At 35.7% G+C, this 12,007-nt stretch overlaps 1 protein-coding gene across 1 annotated transcript in view; it reads left to right on the forward strand.

Annotated features, from left to right (window-relative positions):
- PCDH17 (protocadherin 17) overlaps positions 1-12,007 on the forward strand; it is a gene marked incomplete at its 5' end in the record, with an annotated part of 89,091 nt that overhangs the window by 62,368 nt on the left and 14,716 nt on the right. The window lies entirely within an intron of this gene.

Genomic DNA, 12,007 nt, shown 5'->3' on the forward strand with positions numbered 1-12,007 from the left:
TGGTTTTTTTTTTTTCTATTCATGTAGAAAATGGCATGTTTAAGCTTGCTAGGTTTAAAGTTTTTTGACCTGGAAATTTATACTTATAAATTTCCCTTCCTTCTGTGAACTGTCGTTGGATGCTAGTTAAAACTGGATCCAAATAAGTGATATTTATTGTGGGATGAAGATTTATAATGTGCATGCTGGAGAATGGTAAGGCTAAATTTACAATTCTGATTTAGAGAAACAGTTGTCAACAGAAGTATTGCCTCAGCTTTTTGGATTTTTTCCTCCTAATGTTTATATTTTGATCTGATAGAAATATGTTGGCCTCTTATGGTTAATTTTGTCCTGTAATCTCTTGAAACTTCTCCTTTCTTGTCCTTTTCTCGAGGTGTGAGAAGCTAATCTGCTCTGGTTTTTAAAGTAGCATTAGGAGATCTTTATACTTATGGAACAGAAAGGAATATATAACCAAGTTAACTTAAATTATTTTTTTCTTGACTGGTGTAGGATGATATAGTTTTTATTAATCATGTGTGAGTGTGTTGTTGTGTGATGTAACACAGCTGGGCATAACAAGCTGGAGTGTGTCTTCCAAGAAGTTTCAGAACAGCTTTCTTGAAAACTGCTGTGAAAGAAATAGCATGTTTTTGTAGCAAGACTGATTAATCAAAATAGGTTTTTCCTAACACAGAAACAAAAAGAATCCAATTAGGTGTCAGTTCTGCAGCTCTGCTCATAATCACTGCCAAGATTTTGTGCAAAATGTCTCATTACAGAAGACTAATAATGCCGTATTTATGGTAGGGAACCAAGTATTTTCAAATATTTCTGCCTAAAGATGTTAACCTACATCTATATTTAGACATCTGGAGTACAATTTTGGTCCACATTCATAAAGTTAATTAGCAGTGGGATTCAGGTCAACTGTAAATATCTACATTAGCATGTGCATTATGTTGACTCTCCTGACTAGGTCTCCATGTACTATAAAGGGAAGTTAGACACCTACCTGGCATATGGACTCCTTCCTTGGAGGCACATAAGTGTCAGAATCTGGGGCTAAGTCCCACATACATTCCTTAGTTAAGGTGTAAATGTGTGTAAATATATGTACTTTTATGGTTGAAGAGCACAAAGTAATACCGAGTGGAAGTGTCTGAGTGTCAGAATCAGTCTGGAAAGATTAGTGAATCATTTTAATCAGTCTCATCTTCTCAGTGAGAAGTCATTGAAACATATTTTACATCGATTTGGTCAGAAAGTGAGATTTGAAAAACACAGAAAATAAAGTAGTATATGGTAGCATTCATGATCTACTAGGTGCCTTCAGGATATTCAAGAAAAAACCCCATCCTATGTAGGGAGAACTGTCTTTCAACAACAGTTATGGAAAAGAATTTGATTTTTATGTACATTTTCAGGGTTTTTTAAGAAATAACTCCATGGAAATGCAATCTGTGTCTGCCTGTTTCCCCGATTAACTGTAACTTCTGAACCAGTATCTATCCAAGGACACAGACCTCAAAAATAAGTTTCCACAAATTTTGTGGATATAGACAGCTATAATAGACTATGTAAGTGCCCAGTATAAGTGAAAAACTGATGTCACAGATTATTAGACACTGAAGACTCTTGACTGAAGCAAGTCATTAATAATGCCTCAGTTACCAAGAAAGCTTCAACCAGACTGTGCCTTCCAAGACACATTAGTTAATGATAATACAAAGATTTGCAGAAAATAAGCTTTAATTATTTCAATTGCTCATGGAACTATGTGTTACTGTTAGTATTTATATTTGTAAGCAGTGCAACAGAAACAGGTCTAGTGAACATAATTAAGCACAGGGAGACTAACAGCCTTGTGGAGAAGCTCAAGGAGGACAAAACTGTCATGACCAGGAATATTAGTGAAACAAATGTGGTGGAAGGCCAGTGGATGTGCAAAGCTATTCAGTTTTGAAAAAGTTTGTTTCCTTTGGTAGCAGATGGAAAGTCAGAAGATGGAATTGTCACTAAAATGACACTCCAAAAATCAGGGACAAGCAAACTGACTTCTGAGGATCTTGAGAGTCTGGCAAGACTTTTTGTAGTGAGACTCTCGCCTGTCACTACAAAAAGGACATTGAATGACTTGAGCGTGTCCAGAGAAGGGCAACGGAGCTGGTGCAGGGTCTGGAGCACAGGTCGTACGGGGAGCGTCTGAGGGAACTGGGGGTGTTTAGTCTGGAGAAGAGGAGGCTGAGGGGAGACCTCATCGCCCTCTACAGCTCCCTGAAAGGAGGTTGCAGAGAGCTGGGGATGAGCCTCTTTAACCAAGTAACAAGAGATAGGACAAGATGTAATTGCCTCAAGTTGCACCAGGGAAGGTTTAGACTGGATATTAAGAAACATTTCTTTACAGAACGGGTTGTTAGGTGTTGGAATGAGCTGCCCAGGGCAGTGGTGGAGTCCCCATCCCTGGAGGTGTTTAAGAGTAGGGTCGACATAGCGCTGAGGGATATGGTGTAGGTGAGAACTGTCAATGTTAGGTTTATGGTTGGACTGGATGATCTTCAAGGTCTTTTCCAACCTAGAAGATTCTGTGATTCTGTGACATTTGATTTGCAAATACTAAAGGAATATACATGCATTTAATGCAGGGGACAGTTATTTTTTCTTTCCCTCCTCATATTCTTTAAGCAATTTCTATTTAGAAGAATAAATTAGAAACATCTAATAGCTCCTCGCCATCTCCTGATCTGCTCCCAGGTCCACTTCACTGTGTGATGGATTCTGCATGCCTCTGGGAGATCTCCATAGGAGAAATGGAAAACCAAAACACTACCAGCATGTTTTGAGAATGTTACAGGTTTTGCTCTGTGCATGAGAGATAAGCAGGTGTTTCTTGATATAACTATTAATTAGTCATAATTATCACAGGATACACTTCTATGACACGATGAGATTGCAGTGTATGTCCTCTCTAATGCCTTACAGTCCGTTCGTAAATTATCCTGTATTTGTGATTCTTTACCGGCTTTTAGTCAAGTATCTCTAAAGGTGCTTGTTAAGAGAAAGCATTTTAACAGATGTCCTTGCACTCTGGGATAAATGCATTATGGACATAAAATTGTCTTCACACTTCTTACAATCACCTCTTTTCACCTCTTCAGGCAGTGAACACCTTAGCCTTGTTGTCACTGCACTTGATTGTAGCATAGGAGGTTTACAAGATGAATGCTAGCCTTGTATCTTTTGTTCTGTCGTGCAAGTCTTGAAAGCTTTACTCTCATACATTCAGTTTCAAGATGGCTTTTTTTGTACTTTTAAATTTTTAATAGGGTAATTAAGTACTTTTCATATGTATGTGTGACAAATGTATGAAAATGTATGTATTGTAGACACAGCTTTGACTCTGTAATATAGATTCAACAATATCCTTGTGAACATTTATGTTTGAGTATGTATATGAAGGTGATCTCTGACAAACGTGTCAAAATTTGATACAAAAATTGCCTTTGTCCTGTAACTTTGCCAGAATCACCCGACCCCAATCCACTAGTCTCTTTTGCCAGGATTTGTTCTATAACTTTAAAAAAAAAAAAAAAATAAAAAAAAAAAATTGTCAAGTAATTATCTTGTAATATTTTGAGCAAGATTTAATTTTCATAGATGAAATTAATGTCTGCACTAATAGCAGCTTTTCTAGCTATTATATGCCCTAGTTCAGGAATATGATGCATTCATGTTTGATTTTAATCATATGTAATTTCATTGAAAATGAGGGAAATTGTATATTCTTTGTGAAAACCAATTAAAATTGAAAGATTAAAATATATATCACAAAAAGCTGAATAACACATTTGATAGAATTTACCCTAGTGAGCACCCGGCACACCTGAAGACATTGAAAGAGGACACAGAGTAAATAAGATGTTTTAAAATGATTTTGTCTTTTTCCTGTACCAAACATTTGACATTCCCCATAATTTTGGTGAGTAGAGAGAGATTTTAGACAGGCACAAGAGATCTTAAATTTGGGTGTGTTTTAGCACCCAAGCTATTGCTACATTTAAAGATAATCACATGGCATGACTTAAGGATTTTATCTATATTACAGATCTGTTCTCAGAAGGCTTTACATTCCCCATTGTAGCCTTTGATAATACAATTAGTCTCTCAAAAAGTTAGTAGTAGCTGTTAAATTCACTTTAATGTTAAATCAAGTACCCCAGAAGGTTTCTCTTAATATGATCGCTTCTCAGGGAGCTTAGCTCTAGAGGTGATACCTCCCAGATGTAACTTTCTGCAAGGAATATGTGGGCCTTTGGAGCAGATTAAAAGAACTGTCTGTACCAACATAGCTTCTCACCATTAATGAAGTTACTTCAGATCATGACAGCCATCTCATTCACTCAGATGGCTGTCCATCCAGTTTAATTTATTTTAATTGGCAGCCTTAGGTCCCTCCATGGGACAAATTCCATGAATATGATGAATGATCCCAGGAACAGAGAATGTCATTAAACAAGCTGAATTTAACCCTTCCCTTTAAGCATTGTCTTTTGGGATTCCCAAATCCTATTGGCAGAAACTGATTGCTGAATAATAAGTAGGAGGGGATTAGCTAGATCTGCATTGACTGTGTCTTTGGAGAATGCTAACAATAACACCAGTTCTGCTTGTCTACCTCTAGGAAATGAAAAAAGGATATGTTAGACGCAAAAGATGAACAACAGGATTTAGTGTGGTAAATAGATGCATGTCCCTGCAGATATCATATAGCAATGCAGAGAGAAAAATCCTAACAAACATGCTGCTTACTACTTGGAAATAGTTGTCCTTAATAGGCAGATTGTCATTGACCTTCTGCACAGGATTACAGTTTTGCTAGAAGGAAGACTTGAATTTTAGATGTATTCATTCATGTCATCAAAGATGCATGTTGTCATCATAGTTAGAACAGTCTGACTGTGACACTGAAAGCTTATAGAAAACGCTGTATTTTTGTCTCTAAGGACAGAAAATAAAAAGTGACAAATCTACATCTCCATCTCTATGTGAAATGTTTTCTATCGTATTTTTACTCCACTTTGATTTCCTGTTTGAAATTAAATAAGCAATTATATTCAAGGATAATATTTGTCAACTGTTTTATAGAACAGATTCTCACAGTAAGCAAAATACGTATATTAATTTAGATATTATTTTTTCAAAGAAAGATTGCAAACAAATGAATTTCTAATTAATTAACCCTAGGAAACAGGAGGGAAGACATTTTACATAAACATTTAGATTTAATATATGATTTTTTTTTTAATTGAAAATCAGACTTACATAATAACTTCTTTTCATTCAGAGTGGTTAACCGAATAAATAAATGCCTTTTATTTTCCTGTGTTAATTTTATATTTTTCATATATTTTTAAAATGATTGTTTTCTTTTTAATATCCCTTAGCTTTTTTCCACTGAAAAAAGCATTCAGTTTTAGAGAAAACTGAAAATATTTACCCCAATATATATTGTATCCCAATATAAGTTGTGAACATTCACTTTACTACACTGTCCAGCATGACTCTGAAATGCTTCCTGAAGTTATAAAGGTGCAGTGAACTGTGGATGAAAGCGGTTTGTAACATCAAGCTGCAATTGAATTTATTTGTACATCATGTAGACCAATAGGCTGCAGTGACTAAATGTATCTGTGGTAATATATCATGAGAACATTTGGTAATGCAGATACACTCTACAGGATTACCATCACTGGTTTTCCACATGATTATGTTTAAAGAAAAATTAGCTGCTAAATAAGTGTGTCAGCTTTTCAGAGGACTGTGACTGATATTTAATGAACAAAGTTGTTGACAGTTGTTTATCACCCCAGCCTGACTCTCTAAGAAATACTAATTCAACATTGTTGAATCAAAAAGCACATGCCATATTTAAGCTGAGATTTTATTTAGAGGAGTATTTAGGTTGATGTTAAAAGCCACAGACTTAATGAATAGAAGAGCTCAATCCTACTCAACCTTTAAAATGATAATTTTGATATCAGAACTATTTCTGAGAATGGAATCAGTGGCTGATGAGTATTCCGGGTATGCTGCTCTATATCAGTAACTTTTATTGGTTCTCTCCTTGGAAAGGAGAGAAGTGACATACTATGATTTAATTTTGGGCATCTCAGATAACTTTTAAGTCTGAATTCCAAAATCCAAGGCTAGCAATTCTGTACTCCCAAGACAGAGAGGTAGTCGTGAAAAATCTGATACATAAATATGGGCTATGATTCATAAAGCTCCCTCCCTATTATTTTCCTAGTTAAGCAAAAGCTTTAGTAATATTTGCAGAAGATCTGTAATGCCTGAACTGTAGATTAAATGGAAAATTGGAATTTAGCATTTTTACAAGGTATTCAGTACTCTTCTGTGTTTAGGATTCAGCTAGATCTGTGAGCCAACAGAGCCTGGGCTGAAAAAGCAAGGTATGGCTGGACAGAAGAGTTGGCAAGAAGGATGCTGGCTCTCATCTGCCTCCAACTCTACATTCCAGTAGGATCTAGGATGATGTTCTGGTCATACTTCAGATGCCAGCTTGCTCTGTAGACAAAGTATAGTTGATCAGCTGGTTTGGATTTCCCTTGCTAAATTTCTGGAAATTAAAATAAAATAAAATAAAATAAAATAAAATAAAATAAAATAAAATAAAATAAAATAAAATAAAATAAAATAAAATAAAATATAGCTTCTTCACACCATGTCAAGTATCTTGCCTGTGTAAATGTGACACCACCTATAGATCAGCAAAAGCAACTCCCTGGTAAAGTTCTGATAAGAACTTGGAGCCAGAGTAGCAGCTACAAGATGGGAGTGGATCAGCCACAATTTTGCATCAATGAAGAGCATCATATTCCCGTGTGTTCAGGCATTCAAAATGCAGCACTTTGACACAAATTGTGTAAAAAAAAAAAAAAATAGCAGCCTGATATAAGCACATCTTGGAAGGGGGATTCATGATGCTGTGTTACATACCTAAATCACATCTACATTAAAATAGGGAATATTGGGCCCGTTGACTCAAAACAGACAATTTTCTCAGTGCTGAAAAGCTTAAGACAGCTAATGGGAAATGCAAGACTGATGGGTATGTATCTGTAACACAGAGTTAGATAACTTCAAGACGTCAACTCGAAGCACATTCAGTGAAGATATGCAGGCCTGTCTGGGAAGTGGTTTAGATCTGGAGCGAATCACTGACATTCTGAATGGCTCTTTGAATTCATCCTTCTCCATTGCCTCTAGAGACAGCATAAGAATTCTAGCCTAATTTTAATTGTCAGAAATTAGATTATGTAACTGTCTCTGTTTCCTGAATGAAATTATTTTCTATCTTATAGCTGCTGCTAGGCATCTGAAGAAGCTAATATTCAGCATCCAAGTCTACTTCATGTGGATTTTTTTTCCCAGTCCCTTGATTGACAAGAACTCTCCCTTAAATAGCAGGTTAGATGGAAGCTCTCTCTGGTTTGCTTCCTAGTTCCATGATAATAAAGTTTAAACAAGAGGTGTGAAAAAACTATAGCCTGTCTTCCTGCTCACTAGGATTTAGTGCACATGGTAGGAGGAAATCAGGGTCTTCAGAAGACCTCAGCTGTAGGAATATCTTTTCCCCGTATCCTAAATAGACTTAGGCAGGTACTTAGGAAAGACTATGCTTTATACTCAAACAAATAAATCTTAGTAAAAGAAGCACCCTGAACAAATTTCATTTTTGCCATCATGAATTATGTCAGATGTCAAAACACCAGCATTTTCTTATCTTACTTTACAGGAAGAACTAATTTCTGTGTGTTTTCCCAATTAGATTTTTTTTTTTTAATTTTTTTTTTTTTTTTTTTTTTTTTTTTTTTTTTTTACTTTGCTGGGACATTCTGAGATGAGCATTGACACAAAGGTTAAAATAACTTCAAAAGGCCTTCAATTTAGTATTAGTTCTATGCAGCTACCTCCATCTTTTAGATTATTGCTGTTCTCATGGTCTGTCTAACCAAACAACAAGATTTGCCATGCTCTTTGATCTTTTAAGAACATATTGAAATCTGAAATCAGGTGCTTTGCCTGAGTCTTTGCTAACTTTACTAACAACAGTGAGCTCAATAATGTACTAACATACAGAATCCCCCTAATATCACTTAAAAAAACCAAAAACCAAACATATCTTCAGAATCAGTCCAGATACGTCTGGCAAGTGATTAAATGCTCTGAAGTCCGATGTGGATATAAGAGGGAGGATCAACAATCAAGGGGAAAAAAAAAAAAAAAAAAAAAAAAAAAAAAAAAAAAAAGACAATAAATGGAAAAAGGGATTCCAGCGAAAGGATTCCAGCTATAACACCCCCATTTGATTAAGAGGCTTTACAAGGTGCCAAATGTCATGCTAAGCAAAGAGCGTGATCTTTCTTTAAAGTTATTTGGAAGGCAGAGCTAAAATATTTTGCCAATAGTCATAGTGCAGAGCTCTCTGCATATCTTGCCAATAATGCAAAAATAATTCTACAAAAAACACATATATCCTTTCATTATTTTTGTTTTGTTTTGTTTTGTTTTAACCATCTAGGTTAGAGGCTTTTTACATAGTAATACTAGGGACAATTAAGTCTGTTTAACACAGAGACAGATGCCAGATGTATGCGTGTAACAGTTACAGAGGAAGCATATGCATAGTATCAACTCTACAAATAGTCAGGCTCCCTAGGCACTCGACAGTTTTGAAGCTCAGGGAGTGAATGTTTTTATGTTACAACATTTTCCCTTGGTGGTAGCAAATTAGCTGCCTTGTATCCATCTTCAGCTGGAACAGCAGAGAGTCGCTTGAGAGCTTACAGATAAGTTTAGAACACCGCTAAACTGTTTCTTAGATACCTGAGAAGTAGGATACATACCATGCATGTGCTGTAACAGGTGGACAAAAAAAAAAAAAGCTTGATTTTTTTTTTCTACAAGTCAGTTTTTCTTACCTTAATTCCTTACAGAATTTGTTGAAGGTCAGACAGAGCCTTGCTTTCAGATATGGTTCTTCAAACACAATTTTTGTCTCCTTGGGAATTAAAGTGATTCTTTTTCTTAAAGAAAAACAAAGGAAAGATATGTTTTTATTAGGAAACTCAGAGACTGTTTTTGAAAAACCATACCATAGATATTGGGGCTCAGTTTTCTCTGCTTTCCATTATCTGTGATACTAAGAATTCAAGGCAATAATAACTGTACGGGTCTCTTTCCTTTTCTTTCCAATATAACAAAAATGCTGTGAGGAGAGGGACCCATTAAGATCAAGTCATGGTGGAAAGCATACATGAAACTCTAACTCAAGTAAATATTATCATTATAAGTTCCAGTAAATTAAAAGGTCTCTTTAAATACCCCAAGAAAATTGATCATGAGCTATGTCTAGAATAGGTTTTACTGCATTTTACAGTATGTCTGACCTAGTTCTAGGGTTGTAGTTTCTTCATTACCTCTACAGAGTAAAGACTTTCTTAAAGTCAATAGATTGACACTGACTGACATATTGTGAATCCTTCAGCAGCTTTAAAGGTAGCAGCTGCATCTTTTACTTGATTTTCCAGAACAGTGTTTAACTTATCTACTGCCTCACTGTTGGATATCCTTTGTAGGGTGCTCAGATAAGTAAGCTGAGGGCACAGCTGAAAGAAATTACACTGACTGCATCTTACTTGGTGGTGATGTTTGTAACTAGCCTTTAAGTCTATCTCCAGGACTAAAATCCATTTTTTTAAAGAACATGGCTGAGATGAAGGGTTGCTAGAGACCAGAAAAATAGCTTCTAACAGTTTCAGGCTTAAAAACTGAAGATATTAGTGAAAACAATGAACACATAGTGACATCTTTGGAAATAGTTCCCAAATTACCAGTTTTCCTTAAAAACGTGTTTTGTCACATCACAGTATGCTGACATCAGTACAAAACTAAAGCTGTAACAAATACGAGATGACAAGTGAAAAAATGACTCTCAGTTGAGCAGCTCAGCTGCTGCAAATAAAAGTAACCAGCAGGAGAGATTTTGTGTATTAGTGTTGTTAATATCTATAATCTCCTCGATCCTTGAAATACAAGAAAATGATCTGGAACTTAAGGTTCTTGATGAAGGATCTGGGAGAAGAAAGATTTGAGTATTCTGAAGTCATCTTCAGTGTCTTTCAGAAATTTGTTTACAGGTCATGGAGAACCTGAAAATGTGGTATTGAATCTGTTTACATGCACAATTCTTTTTACCAAACGAGTTTTATTTAGAATCAGATTTGAAAAAAGCATTCTTAATTATTCTTTCTGATAGATCTAATTGGAGCACTGTCAGGGCAGAAAGCCATGTAGGACAGCATTATGAAACTCAGATTCCTAAGATAATGCAGGTGCTTCATAAATCGGCATAAGAGTAACAATGTTCTGCAAATCTCTTTTGAAGGTGGCAATGAAACACACCACCACCAATCTGCTAAACAAGTCTAGAGCATCATCTAATCAAACAATAATTAATAAGTTACTTACCATAGCATAGGACAGACTCTATATGAAGCTCTTATGTAAGTTTTTCCTAAGAAGGCATTTCTGTATCTGTATGTCCAAGTGACAGTTCTTTAAGATGCCCAGACAACTTCAGGGTTTTTCTGAGAGCAGCATCATGAAAAATGTTCTTCCTCCTGTTCTGGCAGATGCATTGTACCTCCCATGAAGTCCAAATTATATGACCCGTATACGACATCAACCTTTTGAAGCAGAGAATGATACCCAGTGGGCTTTTCCATCTATCAGTATAAAACAGACATGGTCTCATTATATCTGGTAAAGGAGATTTTGAATTTAAATCTAGTCGTACTGGCAGAAATGTGGCAGAAACTACTCTCTTTCACCAAAGTGACCAGATTTTGAATGGTTCAGCATTCATATAGCCTGTAGCCAATTTCTGTGAGACTCTGTAAAGGAAAACAAATAGCATTTGAAAAGCTTTACTACATTGTTTCGGTTTGGGGACAAAATCATGCTCCTACACAGAATCTGACAGACTTCCATTCAAGAGAGTCTACCTATAGACAGGATGAAAACAGAGCCACCAAAAGGACATAGAAACAGATTTCTTCAGAAGCCTGTAGTCTCTCTCCTCAGTGGCACCCTCATCAGTCAATGTCTGTAAACAAGTTGTCATATCCAAATTTGAGACAAGTTTACAAGGCAGAAAGCTTGGTGCCTTCTAATTAAAGTTTTGTATACTGAGATAATTGGCAACCAGTGAGGAAGGCTCAGAGGTGTAATATATAGCTAAACGTTGGTGGCTTGACGGTATGACAGATGGGGATATCTTCTTTAAATTATGGAGCTTTTATATTGGTATTTTCAGGAAATGTCAACAGCATGATTATATTTTCATTAATGTTGTCTTTCCTTCCCATTCATTGCTTTTGTTAGTCCTAATCACTTGTAACCTCTTGTCTCTAACTGTACAATCTATTAAAATTTGTATAGGATGCCTCACAAAGGGCCTGGTTAATGACTGGATTCCTAAACATTGCCACAGTACAATATACATTGTTAGTATTTACTAAATATTACAAATTAGATACAGAAATTATTCATATTATAATTATGACTAGCTCATAATTCAGTTAGTTAAAAGGAATGTGAATATCATTCAAATTCTGCAAATGATTACACAAATAATTCAGTTAAGTTTCAGATTTTAGAATGCATTTTTAGATGCCAGTACTGAAACAATCCCACTGTAAAATCTGTGGAAATGCCTTGATCAAGAGTAGGAAAATGTGCTATATTAAAAATGTTCTTTCTAACAGATCTGCAAGCCTGTTCTCTTCTGTTAATTACTGCAGTTTTGTTTCTCTTCTTTTCTAGGAAACAGTTTTTGGGTTCTACAACAAAGATTTGCTGTTTAAAACTATGAATTTGTCAGATTACCGAAGTTTCCCTGTAGCTTCTTAGCTAAGCCCGGGGCTGGCATATCTAGCCCTTG

Source organism: Athene cunicularia, assembly GCF_003259725.1.
Source record: "Athene cunicularia isolate RWA chromosome 1 unlocalized genomic scaffold, athCun1 chr1_part1, whole genome shotgun sequence".
Taxonomy (NCBI): Eukaryota; Metazoa; Chordata; class Aves; order Strigiformes; family Strigidae; genus Athene; species Athene cunicularia.